The following is a 19839-nucleotide window of genomic DNA, read 5'->3' as shown; positions in this document are numbered from 1 at the left end:
AATGTTCATTAATTTTCCAAAGAAGAAGTTTTCGCGAGCATATTCAATTTGCTTATTTTATGTTTTCTCGACGTTTAAAGTCATTCTGAATCATTTGACATCAAACTTGGCAAAAGTATGTGTTTGTAAATTAGAGCTTTCGTCAATGTTTTCTCAAAAATAAGTGGTTCAATTATATAGAAATTTATTAATGTTTGCAATAATGACCCGCATCTCAGAACATACAAGTATTAGACTTTTGGTCAGTTTTTGTTCAGTAATATAAAATATTACATTGTTGTTAAAAAATAACTAGTAACAAAAATATTTGTACGACATTCAATAAACTGCGATCATTTTCAACATTATGAGGTTCTACTTGAACAACTTAATATACCACTTATAATATAAATTAAATTAATATATTGGTTTCTTATTGATAAATTTAATTAATTCTATATATCTGAAAGTTTATGTAACTTTTCTTGAGCCAAAATGTCACTGACACCAAGTTTAGATGTAGTATGATAACACTAAATAACTTTTAAATCATTTTAGTTATCACGAAATGCTTTTGTCATTAAGGTAATTTAAAATATTTAATATAGTTTAGATAGTTGTTTTGAAATGGTTCAAAATTTCGTATTAACATTTGTTAATTGATTTTACAATAATTTCTAGATTTGTAATAATTGTGTTTTGAATGATTTTTTTAAATTCACTAAAAATATGCAATACTCACGGTCAGAATTCATTTAAGTCACAAAAAACAAACTCGTATAAAATACTAGTTCAGCCATGTCCAACTTATTTATAGGAATTATATAATTTACAACATTGTCTAATACTTATAAGAATTATATAAACTGAATTACGAAGTTAAAATTATTTATTTAAAGTATATAAGTGAGCTTTAAAACTTCAGCCAGAATTAAAATTAAAATTTTATTTATTGTCGATATACAAAAAAAAGAATTAAAAAAAAATAAAAAAATAATGTGTAATAATTTTTTTTTCGAAAAGCAATTATTTTGTCAAGACAAGTAGAAAGTTTTTTGAATCATTCAAATCGAATACTCGGTTCTCTCAAAACCGATTTCTATTTTTTGCACTCTTTGCCTTTACCAAAAACTAATCAGCACATCTCAGTATTAATAGAAATCGAATGTTTTTTGAATCATCAAATCGGTTCATCCGTGCGCCCGAAAACATGAATGAAAAATGCGGACATACAAAACACACACACACATCCATTTTTTCTGAGGTAAGCGGTATGCCAAAATTTTTAAAAAACCTTGAAAACGTGAAGATATGCAAAAATTTTCATTTACGATCTTTGGCCCATTGCTATAACTACCCTACAAGAAGTTAAAAATCTCACAAATTAATATTTCAATTATTGTCAAACAATTGAAATCTTTCTGATTGAGATGAAGATTACATAAAAGAATGTATAATTACAGCTAACGAAATTAATCCAGATGAACGGAACTTTTTTTATGAACAAATAAGTCTTTCTTATCAAACTGTTGAACGTAGTTGATGATATTTCTAATGAATAATCTATAATGAACATACCAAGCAATTTATTTACTACTCCTTAGATTTAATAAAACGAGCAATATGCCAAGTGAACATTTCTAAATTTTGGCCCGAAGAGTAATGTTGGTTTTGTTCCAGTTAATAACCAACAAATTTTTTGCGCCTATTTATTGCACTATTTAATATGGTTATGCATATGACATGTCGTAATTGTAATGCAGATTCTATATATCCTGAAACTGTTATATTTAAAAAAAGCATCTACTTGATTTTGCTAGCACGTGCTCTAACATATCCTTGCATAACATCATCTGAATTATGTTGCTTTTTGTATTAGTTAAAGCCGTTCGGATTTATCAGTGTATCTTTGTATCGGTTTTGTAAACTTACAATGCAGTTCATTAAATTTGTATACTCAAAGAAAAATTATTCATTTATGCCCGGACATGATCTCTTTGGCGAACCAATTCAATAATATCCGTCCCATTCATGGGCCAACACACAAAGATTACAAAGAAGTCCGCAAAAGAACATTATGCGAACTGAGGATCGCAGAAGATGTTGAAAGATGACACCACAAAGAACCAGAGCAATTAAAATATATCAACCGCTAAATAATCTTTTCGTTTGTAAATGATACTAAACTTGTTCATAGCATTGATGGGAATTAAGTGTTCGAAGAAAATTGCTGTGTTTAAATAAAATTTTAACTTATTAACTTCCCGAAGGAGAAGTTTATGTTTTCATCAAAAAATCTGAATTGCTAATTTTATGTTTTCTCGACGTTTCAAGCCATTCTGAATCGAATGAGACCAAATTTGGAAAAAGTATGTGTGTGTGTGTATGTGTATGTGAACAGATTTTTTGCCGTAAATCGACGTTTTCTCGATAACGGCTGGACCGATTTCAAAAATTTAAAAGCCACTCGATGCATCTCGATGAGGACTATTGTTTGTCAGATTTGTGTGACGATCGGCCAAGCCGTTTCTTTATAAATCGCAGAAAAGTGAAAAAAATTTCGTCTACGTTTTAGCCCGCAATTCTAAATCGATTTTGAAAATTCAAAAACCGTTCGAAAGATATTGGTTGGGAATCGTGCTGATTAATTTTTGGTAGAGATCGGCCGGGCCGTTTTCTTGTAATAAAGTTTTTAAAAAAAATTCGACGATTTTTATGATTATTTTTTTGACGGTAGATAGCATAGTCTTCTAGATCATACTAAAATATTACGACCCTACGACAACTGGTTTAGCTTTAAAAATTCGACAAAGTTTGCAAAAATTAGTATGGTCTTTTTGGCATTTGTCAAAATTAGAACGTTTATCGACGTTTCCTCAAAAACGCCTAAACCGACTTCAGATATTTAAAAAGAATTTGATGTATCTCGGTGAGGATTATCGTTTCTCAGTTTTGTGCGACGATCGGCCGAGCCGTTTCTTTGTAATTTGGAAAACAGTGTTAAACCTTTTGTCCACATTTAAGCTCATGCTACCGAACCGATTTTAAAAAATCAAAAACTGTTCGAAAGATATTAGTTGGGAATAATACTGATTAGTTTTAGGTGAAAATCTACCGAGCCGTTTTTTTTGTAATTAACTGTTGAAAAAAAAAATTAAGACGATGTTTATGGAACTTTTTTTGGCGATATATATCATGGTCTTATAGAACTTACTGAATCATTACGGCCTTACGACAAGTAGTTTAATTTTAAAAATTCATCAAAGTTTGAGAAAATGAGTAGTTTTTTTGACGTTTGTTAAAAATAAAATTAGATGATTTAGTTGGTATAACAATAGTGTACTTCGTCTTAAACATAGTAAACCATTAAAGTCCTACGGAAACTGGTTCAATTATATTTATTAATTAATTAAAATTATTGATTTTTGAAAATTTGCTTTTAGAAAATACTCCGAGTTAACGTGTTCGTTCATTCCTTTGCAATGATGTGTAATAAATCCACTCGGAATACTTATAATCGCTCATAAATAATTTATTTTTTATTGATTAAGTCGATTATTTACACATTTCGGGAAGTTCATGTAAACTGCCTCAAGGCAGAATACCGATACCAGCTAGTATAAATATCAGTTATAAATTCTAAAAAATAAGAGAACAAGTATTTTTGTCAGAACTTAATAACGGTATATAGCGAATTAATTGCTATCCCAAGAAACATATATTAAGTAATCAGTTAATCAATAATAACGTTAAAAAATCTTTGCAATTATTTAAACTGTATATTAACTTCTCGTAAGGTAATCGAAATAGAAATCGCAAAAAAAAAACTAAAATCAAATTTTTCACATATCATTACGCAAGATGGAAATAACTAGGTTAATATTTATAAGAAATTATTTATAACTGAATAGTTACGATAATATCATTATCATTAAAATACTGTTAATATTATGAAGAATGGGAAAACAACTATTGTTATGTCAATAATAGTATACATTGTCCCTTTACGGCTGACAATTATAAATTTTCCAAATTTACTAAATGTTCTTTACAGGACAGTTGTAAATAAAATAGAGAATAAAGAAATCAAAAAAATATCTACGTTTTAAAACCTTCTGACCATTTTAACATATAATAGAAAAAATAGATGTATGTATAAATATAGGGTACAATTTTTCGTCAACAATTTCGAAAACACGGATTGACCGACTTGAATAAGGATAAGGAGTCGTTTTTATTATATTTTGGCCAAGGCAGGTCCAGCCGTTTAGAATATACGGAGTAACTAGTGGAGTATGGCATCGTGCCTTAAGGCAAATTACTGATCTTCCCGTATCAATTTTTTTTTTAATTAAATTTTTGAGAAATTTTAAATTTTTGAAAATAATTGACTTTTTTCGAAAAAAAAACGTTTGGAAATGAATGAATTTTTTATTTTGAACTTTTTTTCAAAGCAATCGCACTATTTTAGCTGCATAGAGGCGACAAACTGAAAAACTGATTAAATTTTTGGGATGGCGCGTCTAGCGGTTTCGGAGATCTAGTTAAAAAAGTCAAAAGATGCCTTTTGGCGGTCACAAATGATCAATATACATAAGCATATCAAATTATCAAATATTTTTTAGAGATTTTAATAACAAGTACAAATTTTGTTTATATTTCTATGGGTTCCGTACCAATGTTTATCTGTTAGTCAGCGACGCGGCGCTTATGCGCTTCGATATTTTGTCTATAAAATAGCAACATAGCGCTTTCAAAAAAAGTTTAAAGTTTTCAAAAAAATCCAAAATTTATAAAAAAAATCAATTTTTTTAAAAAATTCAGCATATTTAAAAAATTGAAATTTTTTCATAAATTTCAAAACTCCCAAGAATCTATTGTTTTATCAAAGTTTTCAAAAAATTTTAAAGCTTTTTTAAAAAATTTAATTTTCCAGTACCAACAATTAGCCTTAAGTCACTATGCCATGCACCAATAGTTACATATGTTTTTGCAACAAATTATTTTTGCTAATTAATATGAAACAATCTTATGAGACATTCTATTGATTTTTATGTTTCTTTTAACAGGAATCAGTTATGATGTGGTGATACTTCTCTTCAAGCTACGTGTTATTCCAGGAGCAAACTCAAGGTTTGTGCTATCTATTATTTTTTATTTATATTAGAAGGCAACTTATGTTATTAGTGGTTCTGCTACATTTATGATATATTTTAACTTAATGAAGCAATGCTATTTGTAGGGCTATTTTCATTTGAAAACATATTTTGATCTATAATTTGTGAAAATTGATGACACTCTTGCTTGGTATGGGACAAAGTTGTAAAGTAAAAATTAAATGTAAATTAAATAACAATAGAGTCCTAAATTATATTAGTAAAACAAGAAGAAATTATTAAAGTTATAGCAAAATAATTATGATGTAACTAGTATGAGCTTGTCTATATGTAAATGGTTAGAGCTATGAGATTTGAATCAAAGGTCCCGGGTTCGACACGTGCTTCGCACAGTCTGATGTCGAGCAGTAGTGACATTGGTTTTTACTTGGAAATATAAATAGTAAAATGTTTTCAAGTCCAAATAGCCTCGGCATTGCTATATCAATAATTCATCGCCATTACAGAAATTGTAATAATTAAAATTATCACTAAGAGATGAGAACTGTTTGGGTAGCTATCTATATAAACGTAGTTAGTTAGGTAATTTATCGCAACAGATTATAGAATACTTAAGTTCTGATCGCTGTTCAATATTAATATAGCTAATATCAATAGCATGCTGGCTTGATGATAAAAACTGATGAACTGATGAAAAATATTACAATTTTGATTAATTCCAATTTTGCACTTGGAACATTGCATTACAGTTCGATCCTTATAGATTTTTTTTAATTCAAGTATATTAATTAGTTTATTAATTTTTGTTCATCCCGTTTTATCGACCCTGGTAGCGCCTAATTAAAATATGAGGAAGGCTGACGCGCTTCATTAGTGTTTCGTATGGAACGCGACGTTACAAACAATGAACCCTAAGCATAAAGTCATCATTTCAAATACTTTTATTTTGAAATATCGTTTTGCAAAAAAACTATTTATTGAAATGATTTCAACACAATTTTCTTCTAATTTTAATAGAAAAATGAAAAATATAAAAATGCTAACATTCATTATTATACCTCCCACAAAATTTGTGAAAGCAAAATTTGATACTCAGTCAATTTAAAAAATATATTTTTAGTTTGCATTAATTCTGAAGAATTTTACTTTTAAAAATCCAAGCTATCTCATTATTTTAACAAGATAATATAATAAGGCAATATAACCAACACAAATTGTATTTGCAAAAATTATGAATTTTTTATGCGATTGCCATTCCCGTAGGGTAAGTTATAGCAATGGCAAAAAAATCGAAAATGAAAATTTTTATATATCTTCACGTTTCAAAGGTTTCTGGCATACCTTAGAAAAAATTGATGTGTGTGTGTATGTATGTGCGGACAATTTTTTGTTGACGATTTCGAACACGGATCAACCGATTTAAATGATTGAAAAAATATTCGGTTCCTGTTGATTGATAAGGAGACGTTTTCGTTAGTTTTTGGTAAAGGCAGATCTAGTCGTTTCGAAGATACGGGGAAAAAAGTGCCCCGTATCTTTGAAACGGCTAGATATGCCAAAAATGGTATTTTAGTTTCTGAGAGAACGGAGCGTGGAGCGCAACAGGTGAAACTTTTGAGAAGGCAGGTCTAGGATTTCCGGAGATCCAATAACAAAAGTAAAAAGTAATGCCATTTGGAGTCAGAAATGATCATTAGACTCTTATATTATATTATCAAATATTATATTATTACGTTGTATACGTTATATTATCAAATATTTTATAGAGATTATTGTTAATTAATTTATAGAGAATTTTGTGCACATTTATATGGGTTCCGTACCAATGTTTACACGTTAGACTACGACGCGGCGCTAACGCGCTTCGATATTTCGATCGCTTTAAAAAGTTCAAAATTTTCAAAAAAAATTCAAAATATAGAAAAAAAATCAAATATTTCAAAAAGGACAATTTTTCTCAATAACTTCAAAATTCTCAAAAAATTGATTTTTTTCAAATTTTAGTGTTCGGTACGGGAAGTTTTAGCTATTTTCTTCAAGACACGACACCATGCACCACTACTTCATGCCAACTTTTGTTCAAATGATGACTTTTCTGAAGAAGTTAAAATATCTTTAGGAAACATCACAAACCATAGAAAAATAGCCATCATCAGATATAATGCCAAACTTTGATTGAGGATTTGGAATATTCACAAAATTGTACTAAAACTATTACTCTCTCTTTAACATTGCTATTGAAGAATTGTAAAATGATTAAAAATTAAAAACTTTTTGAAAATATAACTAAGTTATTATGTGCAATAGCTATATAATATCAGAATAAAAACCTGAAAGGGAATAATATTAATATCTTCTGAGAAGTCGAAAAATGACAGAAAATATAACACAATCAGTCAAACGTCATAACATGTGCTCATAAAATGAAGATTGCATATATTATACAGTTAACTACGCTTCATTCAAGATTTTCTATATTGCAATCGATATGAATATCAAAAGAATATCATTTAATTATTTTATTTAATCGTATATACATCTTGATAAATAAGAAAAAAGTCAAATTGTTTAAACAAGTTAATTAAACTTGGAAACGTTTTGAGTTTTGCTTTATCTCATCTTTAGTGCGAATACTTACAAACGTACTAAAATAAACCACAACAAAGTATAATAACCAATTGATGTACTCGAACATAACCAATATATGTATTAAAACAAAAACAATTTTATTTTGAAAAAAATTCAACATTTTCAAAAAAAAAAAAATTAAATACGTCGAGTTTTTTGATAATTTTCAAAGTTTTCCCAAAAAATTCAAAGTTTTCCTAAAAAATTCAAAGTTTTTCCAAAAAAATTCAGAGTTTTTTCAAAAAAATTCAGAGTTTTCCTAAAAAATCAAAGTTTTTCCAAAAAAATCAAAGTTTTTCCAAAAAAATCAAAGTTTTCCCAAAAAAATCAATGTTTTCCCAAAAAAATCAAAGTTTTCCTAAAAAAATCAAAGTTTTCCTAAAAAAATCAAAGTTTTCCCGAAAAATTCAAAGTTTTTCCAAATAATTCAAAATTTTCCCAAAAAATTCAAAGTTTTCCCAAAAAATTTAAAGCTTTCCCAAAAAATTCAAAGTTTTCCCAAAAAATTCAAAGTTTTCCCAAAAAATTCAAAGATTTTTCAAAAAATTCAAAGTTTTTTCAAAAAATTCAAAGTTTTTTCAAAAAATTCAAAGTTTTTTCAAAAAATTCAAAGTTTTTTCAAAAATTTCAAAGTTTTTTCAAAAATTTCAAAGTTTTTTCAAAAAATTCAAAGTTTTTTCAAAAAATTCAAAGTTTTTTCAAAAAATTCAAAGTTTTTTCAAAAAATTCAAAGTTTTTTCAAAAAATTCAAAGTTTTTTCAAAAAATTCAAAGTTTTTTCAAAAAATTCAAAGTTTTTTCAAAAAATTCAAAGTTTTCCCAAACAATCAAAGTTTTCCCAAACAATCAAAGTTTTCCCAAACAATCAAAGTTTTCCCAAACAATCAAAGTTTTCCCAAACAATCAAAGTTTTCCCAAAAATTTCAAAGTCTTTCTAAAAATTTCAAAGTCTTTCTAAAAATTTCAATGTCTTCCCAAAAATTTCAAAGTCTTCCCAAAAATTTCAAAATCTTTCCAAAAATTTCAAAGTCTTTCCAAAAATTTCAAAGTATTCCCAAAAATTTCAAAGTCTTCCCAAAAATTTCAAAGTATTCCCAAAAATTTCAAAGTATTCCCAAAAATTTCATAGACTTCCCAAAAATTTTAAATTCTTCCCAAAAATTTCAAATCGTTCCCAAAAATTTCAAATTCTTCCCAAAGATTTCAAAGACCTCCCAAAAGTTTCGAATTCTTCCCAAAGATTTCAAATTCTTCCCAAAGATTTCAAATTCTTCCCAAAGATTTCAAATTCTTCCCAAAAATTTCAAAGTTTTCCCAAAAATTTCAAAGTTTTCCCAAAAATTTCAAAGTGTTCCCAAAAATTTCAAAGTTTTCCCAAAAATTTCAAAGTTTACCCACAATTTTCAAAAAAAATCAAACTTTTTAAATAATCCATTTTTTTCAAAAATTCAAAGAAAATTTTATAAGTTAAAAAGTTTCAGAAATTTACAAAATTCTTACTAAATTTCTATTGTATCCTTAAATATACAGTATTTGTAATAGTAAATCATATTCAAATTATGTACTATAAAGCCTCCCCCTCCTCCGTCCCGGATTACCATAACTAAAAATTGCCATCCCGGTTTTGACTTAAAAACAAATATGGTCATCTTTTCCTTAAGGAACGATGCCATGAACCTCAAGTTTAGATTATATGTAAACATTCGCACTGAACACGGAAAAAACAAGACTCAAACCGTTTGCAAGTTTAGTAAAAAAAATCTAAAGCATACGTAATTAATCTTATAAATGATTAGATTTGTTAAAACTATATTTACTCATAGAATAAGAAATAAGCTAAATATATAATAAGTATATAAGATTAATTAGAGAATTAATGTAAGTTATGCGCATTAAGATTTACGCATTAATACATAAGGTGTTTCTATACAATATTAATGCAATATCTCATATTTCGTATGAATGATTTTTATATTAATTTTAATCAAATAGTTTTCCAGTACGCAAAGATTCTGATTGTTCGAAACATATTACTTAAGTGCCATATTATATCATTGAATCAAAATATGTTTTTCCCGGAACGGAAAAGTAAAACATTTGCTAAAGAACTGAAGACATATATATTATTAGAAGAAATGCAAATTATCTGACCACTGCGAGTGATTAGTCGAAGGTTCTCTATCTATTGAATTTGAATTGATGCAGACTTTGATTTAAATCTGAATTAAAATTTGTGATTGCGCCGCATTTGTATCAATATTATATGATGAAAGTTTTTTTTGTAAATATTCAGAAAACGTACCTTGAAACCAAATTAATTGCATAAATGCAAAAGCTCCCACTCAAGAAACAGACAGCAGCTATAGTGGCTTAGCTGCCAGCCAGCTGTTGGTTTACTTTGCTGATTTAAATTTCACATCCTTCACAAATGTTGGTTTTCCATCTTAAAAATTCGGTCTTGAAATTACTTGCATGTCTGTAGTAATAGTAAAATCAAATACTGTTCGATGGTTACTCTAGTATGCAAAACTTAAAATTCACTTACTTGATTGCAATAAAAAGAACACTTTATTTTTAGTTGTCTTCCTTTCGGAGGCCAGTAGAACAATAATTGATTTCGGGTGATGTTCTCGTATTTATACCACTAAAGTATCTGTTCTGTCGAGGCGTATGACAAATTTCATTGGTTGGATAATTTATAAACAATATTGTTCGCCGTCTAACAATCATGATAGCTGTCCCCTGAGCTTGTTCACCTGAGAGTCGTGCTCGTTGCAATGGAATTGATGCGCAATGAACGCATTCGTAAGGTGGTCCAAAAAGAAATTAATAAAATTTCTATAAAATTTGCAGTAACTAGTTCCTGCTTTAGTACCATTTCTTTGAGATAGTTTTGATCTTACAAAATTCAGTATCCATTTTTTAACACCAGATCTTCGTGTACATTCGTTCGATCAGTTTTGCTCTGCCCTTATTCAAGGTTCATTGAGACCATCACAGTTTCACTTCAAAGTTTTCGATATTGAAGCACTAAGTGGATACAATTTAAAAAAAAAAAACAAGTAAACAGCGTAAAGCTGCTTTTATTTTATCCAAATATTTGCTTTTATCATGTTACGTTTTTGAATTGAAATTTCAATATTCACCCGATATGCGATGTGCAATTTTAAAATATGTCTCCTTACAAATAGAGAAAGTATGGTACAATATTTATTGCAAATAGGATAAAGATGTGCTTTTTCCGATGTGTTTTATTTGGGATATAGGTATTTTTACCTTCCGAAGAATAAATTTGTTTTCGCGAAAAAAATCTATAGTTTTCTCGACGTTGCAAGTTTTGTGTGTGTATGGGTCGATTTTTATTTTTCGTAGCGTTGTCCACTCAAAAAGGAGTGCACCGATTTCAAAAATTTAAAAACCATCCGATGTAGCTTTTATAGATAAGGATTAGCATTTATCAGTTTTGTGCGACGATCGACCAAGCCGTTTCGTTGTAATTCCCAAAAGAATGTTAAACGTTTTATCTACGATTCAGCCCACAGTTTTGAATTGAGTTTAAAAATTCAAAAACTCTTCGAAAGTTATTGATTGGAAATCGCGTTGATTAGTTTTTTGTAAAGATCGGCCGGGTCATTTCTTTGTAATTTAATGTTGAATATTTTTCTTTGGCGATTTTGATAAAACTTTGTCCACCGACAGATTTTGTGGACTCAAAATCAAAGTTTAGAGTTTTGCTGTGCGCTTCAGCGATTCTGATCAGAATCTTTGCGGATTACATGTATGTTCCGTGTTTCCTAGGAGCAACTGATTACAGTTGACGTCCACAATTACGTTTTTAGAACCCGAAACGGATGAAATAAAATTTCTTAAACATATTAATTTAATTTATACAATTTTAGAAATTATAAGTATATTTGAAAGAAATCAATTGGAAATCGTATTGATCATTTTTTAGTGAAAGCAATTTTTTTTTCCTAAATTGCTTAATCTGAATTTTCATTGATTAAGTGGATTATGTATACATATCGGGAAGTTCATACAACTTGCCTCAGACAAAATGCTACTAACAACTAGTTAATTTTTAACTTCCCGAAGGAGAAGTTTATGTTTTCATAAAAAATCCGAATCGCTAATTTTGTTTTCTCGACATTTCAAGCCATTTTGAATCGAATGAGACCAAATTTGGAAAAAGTATGTGTGTGTGTGTGTAAATCGTAAATCGACGTTTTTCGAAAACGGCTGGAACGATTTCAAAAATTTAAAAGCCACTAGATGTATCTTGATGAGGACTATTGTTTGTCAGTTTTGCGCGATGATCGGCCAAGCCGTTTCTTTATAAATCGCAGAAATTTTTCGTCTAAGTTTTAACCCGCAATTCTGTATCGATTTGGAAAATTCAAAAAGCGTTCGAAAGATATTGGTTGAGAATCGTGCTGATTACTTTTTGGTAGAGATTGGTCGGGCCGTTTTCTTGTAATAATGTTTTCAAAAAAAAATTTCGACGATTTGTATGATTATTTTTTTGGCGGTAGATACTATAGTCTTCTAGATCATACTAAAATATTACGGCGCTACGACAACTGGTTTAGCTTTAAAAATGCGTCAAAGTTTGCAAAAATTAGTATTGTCTTTTTAGCATTTGTCAAAATTAGAACTTTCATCGACGTTTGCTCAAAAACGCCTGAACCGATTTCAGATATTTAAAAAGCATTTGATATATCTCAATGAGGATTATCGTTTCTCAGTTTTGTGCGACGACCGGCTGAGCCGTTTCTTTGTAATTTGAAAAAAAGTGTTAAACTTTTCGTGCACATTTAAGCTCATACCACCGAACCGATTTTAAAAAATCAAAACTGTTCGAAAGATATTAGTTCGGAATGATACTGATCAGTTTTAGGTGAAAATCTACCGAGCCAATCTTGTAATTAACTGTTGAAAAAAAAAATTTAAGCCGATTTTCATGGAACTTTTTTTGGCGATATTCAAGCATTACGTAAGCACTATAGGGGGCGGGGGGCTTATTGATTAGCTTATTTTCCTCATTTTGGGTAAGTACTTTTGCTTACTTTTCCTTACTTTTGCTTACTTTTCCTTACTTTTGCTGACAAAGAAGAGGGGGGGGGGTAAATAATTGTAATAAATCTGCTTACGTAATACTCGAACGATCCCTTACTGAAATATTACGGCCTTACGACAAGTAGTTTAATTCTAAAAATTCATCAAAGTTTAAGAAAATGAGTAGTTTTTTTGACGTTTGTTAAAATTAAAATTAGATTTTCTTGGTATAACGATAGAGTACTTGGTCTTAAGGAACATACTCAATCATTAAAGCCCTACGGAAACTGGTTCAATTATAAAAAATATTGATTCTTGAATATTTGCTTTTAGAAAATACTACGTGTTAATGTGTTCGTTTGTTTCCAATTATGTATGATAAATCCACTCGAAATACTTTTATTCACTCATAAATTAATTTATTTTTTATTGATTAAGTCGATTATTTACACATATCGGGAAGTTCATGTAACTTGTCTCAAGGCTAAATACCAATACCAACTAGTTTTCGATTAATTCAAACTTCTATTAATTTTTATAATTAAAATACTTCTTCAGATTTTTTACGAAAATGTGGGCCAAAAGTTTATGACTTTTCTTTCGCTGATCGATTGTCTCGCAAAACTAACCAACGCAATACCCAACCAATATCTTTCAAATAGTTTTTCAATTTTTAATATCATTTCAGAATTTTTGGCTAACACAAAGACGAAATATTTTGCACTTGTCTGATCATACGCGAGCCTTTGTTGTGCTACACCGAAAGGCTTTAAAATTTTTCAAATCGGTGCAGGCGTTCTGAATTTTGACGAAAAATCAAAATTCGGCTCACTACATTTTTTTTCCAAATTTAGTTTTATTAGATTCAGAATTAATTGAAGCGTCGAATAAATATAAAATCAGAAATCGGATTCTCTAGCAAAAACACCAACTTCTCTTTCGGGATGTTATAAATCTTCTATACAAATACAATCTTAACTTACAAATAATTTTACATCAAAAGATTTAATCAAAAGCACAAAATGTTTAAGAAACAGTCATCAGATGGACTTTGTCTTCAGGTGTCGAGTCTTCTGCAGGAAATCGATACAACTTTTCTGAATAAACATCTATCCACAAACATTTAACGAAACATAACGTTGAATTCGGGCTTTTATTTTGATATATTTTATCATATCGTTTTACTGGAATTATCTGGAATCGCAAGATATGCATTATGTAACCAGAGTATAAGTTATTAATTTAGTAGGATTATGCACGCTAAATACCTTGAATATTCGTTTTATAATCAGTAAATAATATCGCTATCAAAGTGACTTGATATAAAGTTACAAGTGACTTTGTTATAAATGAAATTGATACAATAATTATGTTTTTATTATATGCATTGATATAACTGCTATTGTTTTGACTATTTTTGGTAAAGTTTATAATAAATTTTGTGCTATCAGTACCAGTTTATCTAAAATAATACCATATTAAAACTTTTCATTTTAATATTTAGGTTAAATTAACCAACACTTTTTAGATTTTAACACCAATAATAACCATCTAATTAGTCAAAACATTTACATATAAATGTGTTGTCTTTACCAATAATTATCATTCATTCTGTCGAGCTCACAATTACCGTCATTTATGCTTTTTCTTTTCTATTAGATACTTTGAACATTTATTTACGCGGAAATACTGAATAGATCAGTCATAAAAGACTACACCCCCAGGACGGTTGTGACAGGCATATTACATAGGTTAAAGAACAATAGTTTATAATGGTTTATAATGGCTTTTATTGCCAGAAATGTGTAACACAACATAACTAAATTAATTAAACAATTACAAAACTTATTAGAATATAACAATATATAACAAAACGTATTCTTTTAAACAAAGTTAACCAGAAATAATCTGAATTATGCAATCACTTTTCTTTTTATAATGAATAAGTCACTATCATGACTAGTGTTATTATTAATTAACTTCGCGTATGGTAGTTATAGTAATGGGCCGAAAATCGAAAATTTTGATTTTTTTTGCATTTCTCGAAGTTTTGAAGGTTTTTAAACGTTTTAACATACCTCAGAAAGAATGGATGTGTGTGTGTTTTGTGTGTCCGCATTTTTAGGTTTACGTTTTCGGGCGCACGATTCAATCGATTTGAATGGTTCAAAAAACATTCGATTCCTATTGATACTGAGATGTGCTGATTAGTTTTTGGCGAAGGCAAGTCCAGTAGTTACAGAGATAAAGAGCAAAGAGTGCAGAAAATAGATATTGAGTGTTTGAGAGAACGGAGCATCTGATTTGAATGATCTAAAAACAGTCAATTAGTAATGATTGGGAGAAGTGGTTACTTGTTTTTGGCAAAGGCAGGCCCAGCCATTTCGAAGATACAGAACTAAATATACAATAATGACAGTTTTTGAGAGAATAAGCATCTGAATTGAATGATTAAAAAAACTTGACATTCACAACTCTGCTTGTGTTGACAAAACAAGTGTTCAACCTTGCCCACATATCACAACCATACCCACAAAGTTTGTCACAACCGTACCCAACGCACACTTTTGGAGGCAATTCATCTTTATGATCGAGCTAAATTATCTACGCAAACAATAAAAGCTGGTAATTAACTACTAATGCTCAACTTATAGCAAAGTGATAAACAAAGTATTCCATCTGTATACGAGTAACAGTTATTATTACACGAAATGGAACGAAAAAACTTACTTTTGACTCTTAAACCGATGTGGTCTGCAGATCGTGTTAATGTAGAGCGCTGACTCAATGCAAATAATGAGAACTTGTTCAAAAAAACATACTTCATCTTTCTTCTTTTAGACCCTATATCAATTTCAGTTATGACGACTGTCATTACCGTACCTAGTCTTCTTTAATATCATTTTGAGGTTTATCTATGACCTCAAGCTATGCTTATTGCAACCTTGTGTCAGTCGTAATGTGTTCAATGTAATTCATCAAATAATGTTTCTCGCGTTTTTATTATGAGAAATCATAAAGCTCTATTTGTCTATTTGCAAGATTTAGTCGGTTTTTACAACCATTAGTGCATTGTGCAGATAGTGTGACCAGATACAGCTAAACTTCATGAGTCACTATTTTTTAACTCCATTATAAAGTTTTACACTCACAAAATCTATTTATGCACTTATAGGCAGTGGCGGCGCTAGGCCATTTGTGGGCGTCGGCGAAATTCGTTTGCGAGGCCCCCCTTTTTTACCAGTTGTAAGTTGACTAGTGGTGCATGGCATCGTGCCTAAAGGCAAATTGCTGAAACTTTTCGTGCCATAATTTAAATTTTTGAAAAGCTTTAAAAAAAGTGAAAGAAATTGACTTTTTTTAATTCGAAATATTTTGTTGAAAATTTTGAACTTTTTTTCAAAGCAATCACGTTGCGTTAGCGGCTTAGAGACGAAATATCGAAGCGCGTAAACGCCGCGTTGCAGTCTAATTTAACTCACTATTAATTAAAATCTTTATAAAATATCTGATAATTTGATGTGCATATGCCAAATGGGTTTTTTTGTGCTTTTTTACTGGATTTCCAAAACCGCTAGAATTGCCTTCCTAAAAATGTAATCAGTTTGGCAATTTTTGCCCCGTATCTTCAAAACGGGTTATCCTGCCTTTGCCAAAAACTAATCGGCACGTCTTCTTAACTTCAATACATGTCAAATGTTTTCTGAATTTTTCAAATTGGTTAATCCATGTGCGCGAAATCGTCGACGAAAATTTGCCAAAATGTACAGAAATCTTAAAAGATATATATATATATTTTTTTTTTTTTTTCTGTTAATTTTAACAATCAGATTACAATACAATCTATAAGTTAAAAGTTATGGTATTGAAAATCAAAATCAAAAAGAAAAGAAAAATAGAATAAAGGAAATTAAAGAAAAGAAATAGAATAAATGAATGAATAAATAATAATTAAAATAATAGTATTAATAATAAAAACGATAATCAATAATAAATAATAATTAAAAATAACTTGTTTGAAAATTTTCCTGTGCGAAACAGGGAAATTATGTTGTTGACGGTAGATCGCTGGGCCATTTTCTTTTCAGGCGTTTTAATTTTTCGGCTGTTTGTACTATTTGCATTTCCGGATTGACGTGTGCATCCAATTTGTTTTGAAAGATAAGATATATAAACATTTTTGTTTTCGATTTTTTTGCGATTACTATAACTGTATATGAGATTTAATTTTTATCAGATAAATAGACCAATTGAAATAAACAAAAATTATACAAGTTAAAATAAACAAACTCTTGGGCAAAAATGGTTTGTTTTCCAGCTATTAGAAAAGCACTAAAATTAAATAATTATCCCGAAGAAGTTTCTTTTTTGTTATTTGATTAGCAAATTTTATGTTTTTTCGATCATTATGAATGAAAAATGGTTGGAAATCACTGGCTTTTAACAAATTAGACAAAATTTTGCAATCTGCAAGTGATAATTTAGATTTAAAAAATCTATAATCACACTAATTTGAGTGCACAAATCCGCACATCACATAGTAGGTACACATGGTCTAAAAGCTCGTCCCATTATTCTAAAATTTATTGACTTTTTATAATTAATCATTTATCGTAGTTCCATAAAACTTATGTTAGATGAGACTATAATTTTTATCTCTAAGTTTTTTTTTGAAAAAAGATTGTTATAATAAATTGCGAAGAAACTGTGCGGTCGATCTTGACGAAAAACTATTCAGCACGATGCCAACTGAAAACTTTCGATCAGTTTTTGAATTTTCAAAATTGGTTCTGAAATGTCAAAATGACATTTTTTTAAGAGTCTATAATTTTTTGTCGACGACATCAGAGCGGATCAACCGATTTAAAGGATTTAAAAAACATTCGATTCGTGTTGATAAATTGTCAAAGGCAGGCTCAGCGGTTTTGGAGATACAAAAAAGTTTAAAAGGTTATCAATTTTATTTGAAAGAACTGATCATCCCAATAGAATGATTAAAAAAATATATTGCTTGTGTTGACGGTGTGAAACAATGATTAGTTTCAAATTAACAGTTTTTGTTATTATCTCATTGTTATTTCTCATTGATCGCCGACGCCTAGCGCCGCTACTGTTTATAGGAATAACTTTTATTTTTGTTGTAGTTGGGTTATTTTAGTATTTTGTCCCTAGGTTCAGTGTCATTGGTCACGTGTTCTGTGGAACCACACCCTCCGTTGTTTTAGCCGCTGATGCTCGAGGGATTCTCATAGATGATAAGACACAAGCTCAGGGATGTGTCGCAGGGAAGACGCGATAGACATGCGCCGTATGCGTTCGCCCACTACATCCCTTCAACAGCTTTGGGGAAAGAAATGATGAACTAGTGATAGGGTAGAACGGGGTTTAACTGTCCGAGGGTTAAAAGATCTACTATCTGAGGGTTAAAAGATAGATCAATCGATCTGTATTTCAAAAATAAGTAAACTGTGATATTTTTTAACCTTACTATTTTAAAGTTGTAGGCGAAGGATGTGTAACTAACTATCGCCTTAAATCTGACGACATCGTCATCAGGAGGTATCCATTAATCACGTGTGCGATTTTTTAGGAATTTTTGGACCCCCTCTCTCCCATTGTGATACGTCGTGATATTTAAATTTACCCTTCCTTCCTCACCAAACATCACGTGTATTTCCAGTTACGTAAAATTTTTCGAACAATTTTTTTTTTTGAAAATTTAAGTAAAACATAAATACACGTGATATCTTACTAGACCCCTCGCTCCCCCACGTAATTTTTTGTAATTTTTTGTCAAACCACCTCTCCCCCTAAAAGTTTCAAGTGATTAATAAACGTCCCCTCACGAGATAAACGGCCATAAATTAAAAAATATTTATCAAACGAATATTCATAACAAAAGCATATATTTGGATTTGAGCTCTTACTTAGTTTATGAATATAAATTTTAAGTACTTAATGTAATTGTTCCATATTATTTATGTTATTTTTAAGTCATATTCGATTACATATAAGCTTACATATGGTTGGGGTAAAAAGAACCAGCTGAATGTTTACACTGTCGAATGTGTAAACTATATAAAAATATTGAAGAAATAAGTTAAGAACAGCTATTTTACAAGAGAAACATTGAATTAATAGTTATCACAATTTGGTTGATAAATATTTCTGTCGAAGTATCGGATCAAGGAGATAAACAATGTGATCTTTCTAAAAAATAATGGGCCTATTGGCTTGTATTTGCATTGGTAAAAAAATATAGCTTTTGTTTCGCAAAATTTCAATGAATAAGACGTAGGATCTGTTTGCTCTTTGGCTGTCCCTTTTTACCTCATGGGCGAGCCCTACCCTACTATATATTATATATGTTTATCTAACTCAGTTAATGCTAACTTATATGTGATGCAGCAATGCTTGCGAAATGCGATTTTCACTTGAGATTATATTTCATATCTATAACTTCAAGTAGAAATTTGATATCTGCTACCTGATATCGAGGTTGGGATGGAACCTGTGACTAATTTGTGCGCGTCCTCACCATTGCGCCACGGCTGGTTCGGGTATGCCAAATTGATCAGAAAGTCTTGAAACGTAGAGATTTAAAAAAATAATTTTGATTGTTTTGCGATTTATAGGATAAATATTGCTGTTAGCCAATCCGATAAGATAAATCCCGAATAACGGAATGTGGTTTATTTTAAATAAAATTACATGTATTTTTAATTAAAAAAATTATCTAAAAATATAAATATAAATCTTATTAAAACATATTATGGGTATTTGGTAATTCAAGCACAAACTATTACTTGCAATGCAGGATAATATTTAATCGCGGTTAATGGTTGGTAGTTTCGATATTCATAACTTTGTATGAAAGCGAATAAACATATAGTTATAAAGGCAGAGTATAATATGATGAACTTGGTTTTGGATTGATTTAAACTTGAAAAACATATAGCCTTTACAAATGTACAGTTTTTGAGACAATTAAGTAATAAATGTTATGATTATTTTAGTTTTAGTAGCCTAAGTAGCTTCTAAGCTTTTTTTTAAACGGCGAC

General features: G+C 29.7%; 1 protein-coding gene across 1 annotated transcript in view; it reads left to right on the top strand.

The window, feature by feature from the left end:
• The first annotated feature begins 5086 nt into the window (after positions 1-5086).
• Positions 5087-19839, top strand: part of LOC113378728 (protein gustavus) — a 443541-nt gene continuing 428788 nt past the window's right edge. The window contains exon 1 of the mRNA XM_026619298.1: positions 5087-5112. The gene's annotated coding sequence lies outside the window, so the exon portion shown is untranslated. The remainder of the gene's footprint in view (positions 5113-19839) is intronic.

This window comes from Ctenocephalides felis, unplaced genomic scaffold (genome assembly GCF_003426905.1).
Source record: "Ctenocephalides felis isolate EL2017-DRISC unplaced genomic scaffold, ASM342690v1 CF-g0.4_SCAFFOLD_01886, whole genome shotgun sequence".
Taxonomy (NCBI): Eukaryota; Metazoa; Arthropoda; class Insecta; order Siphonaptera; family Pulicidae; genus Ctenocephalides; species Ctenocephalides felis.
This window is presented reverse-complemented; position numbering and strand designations above follow the sequence as displayed.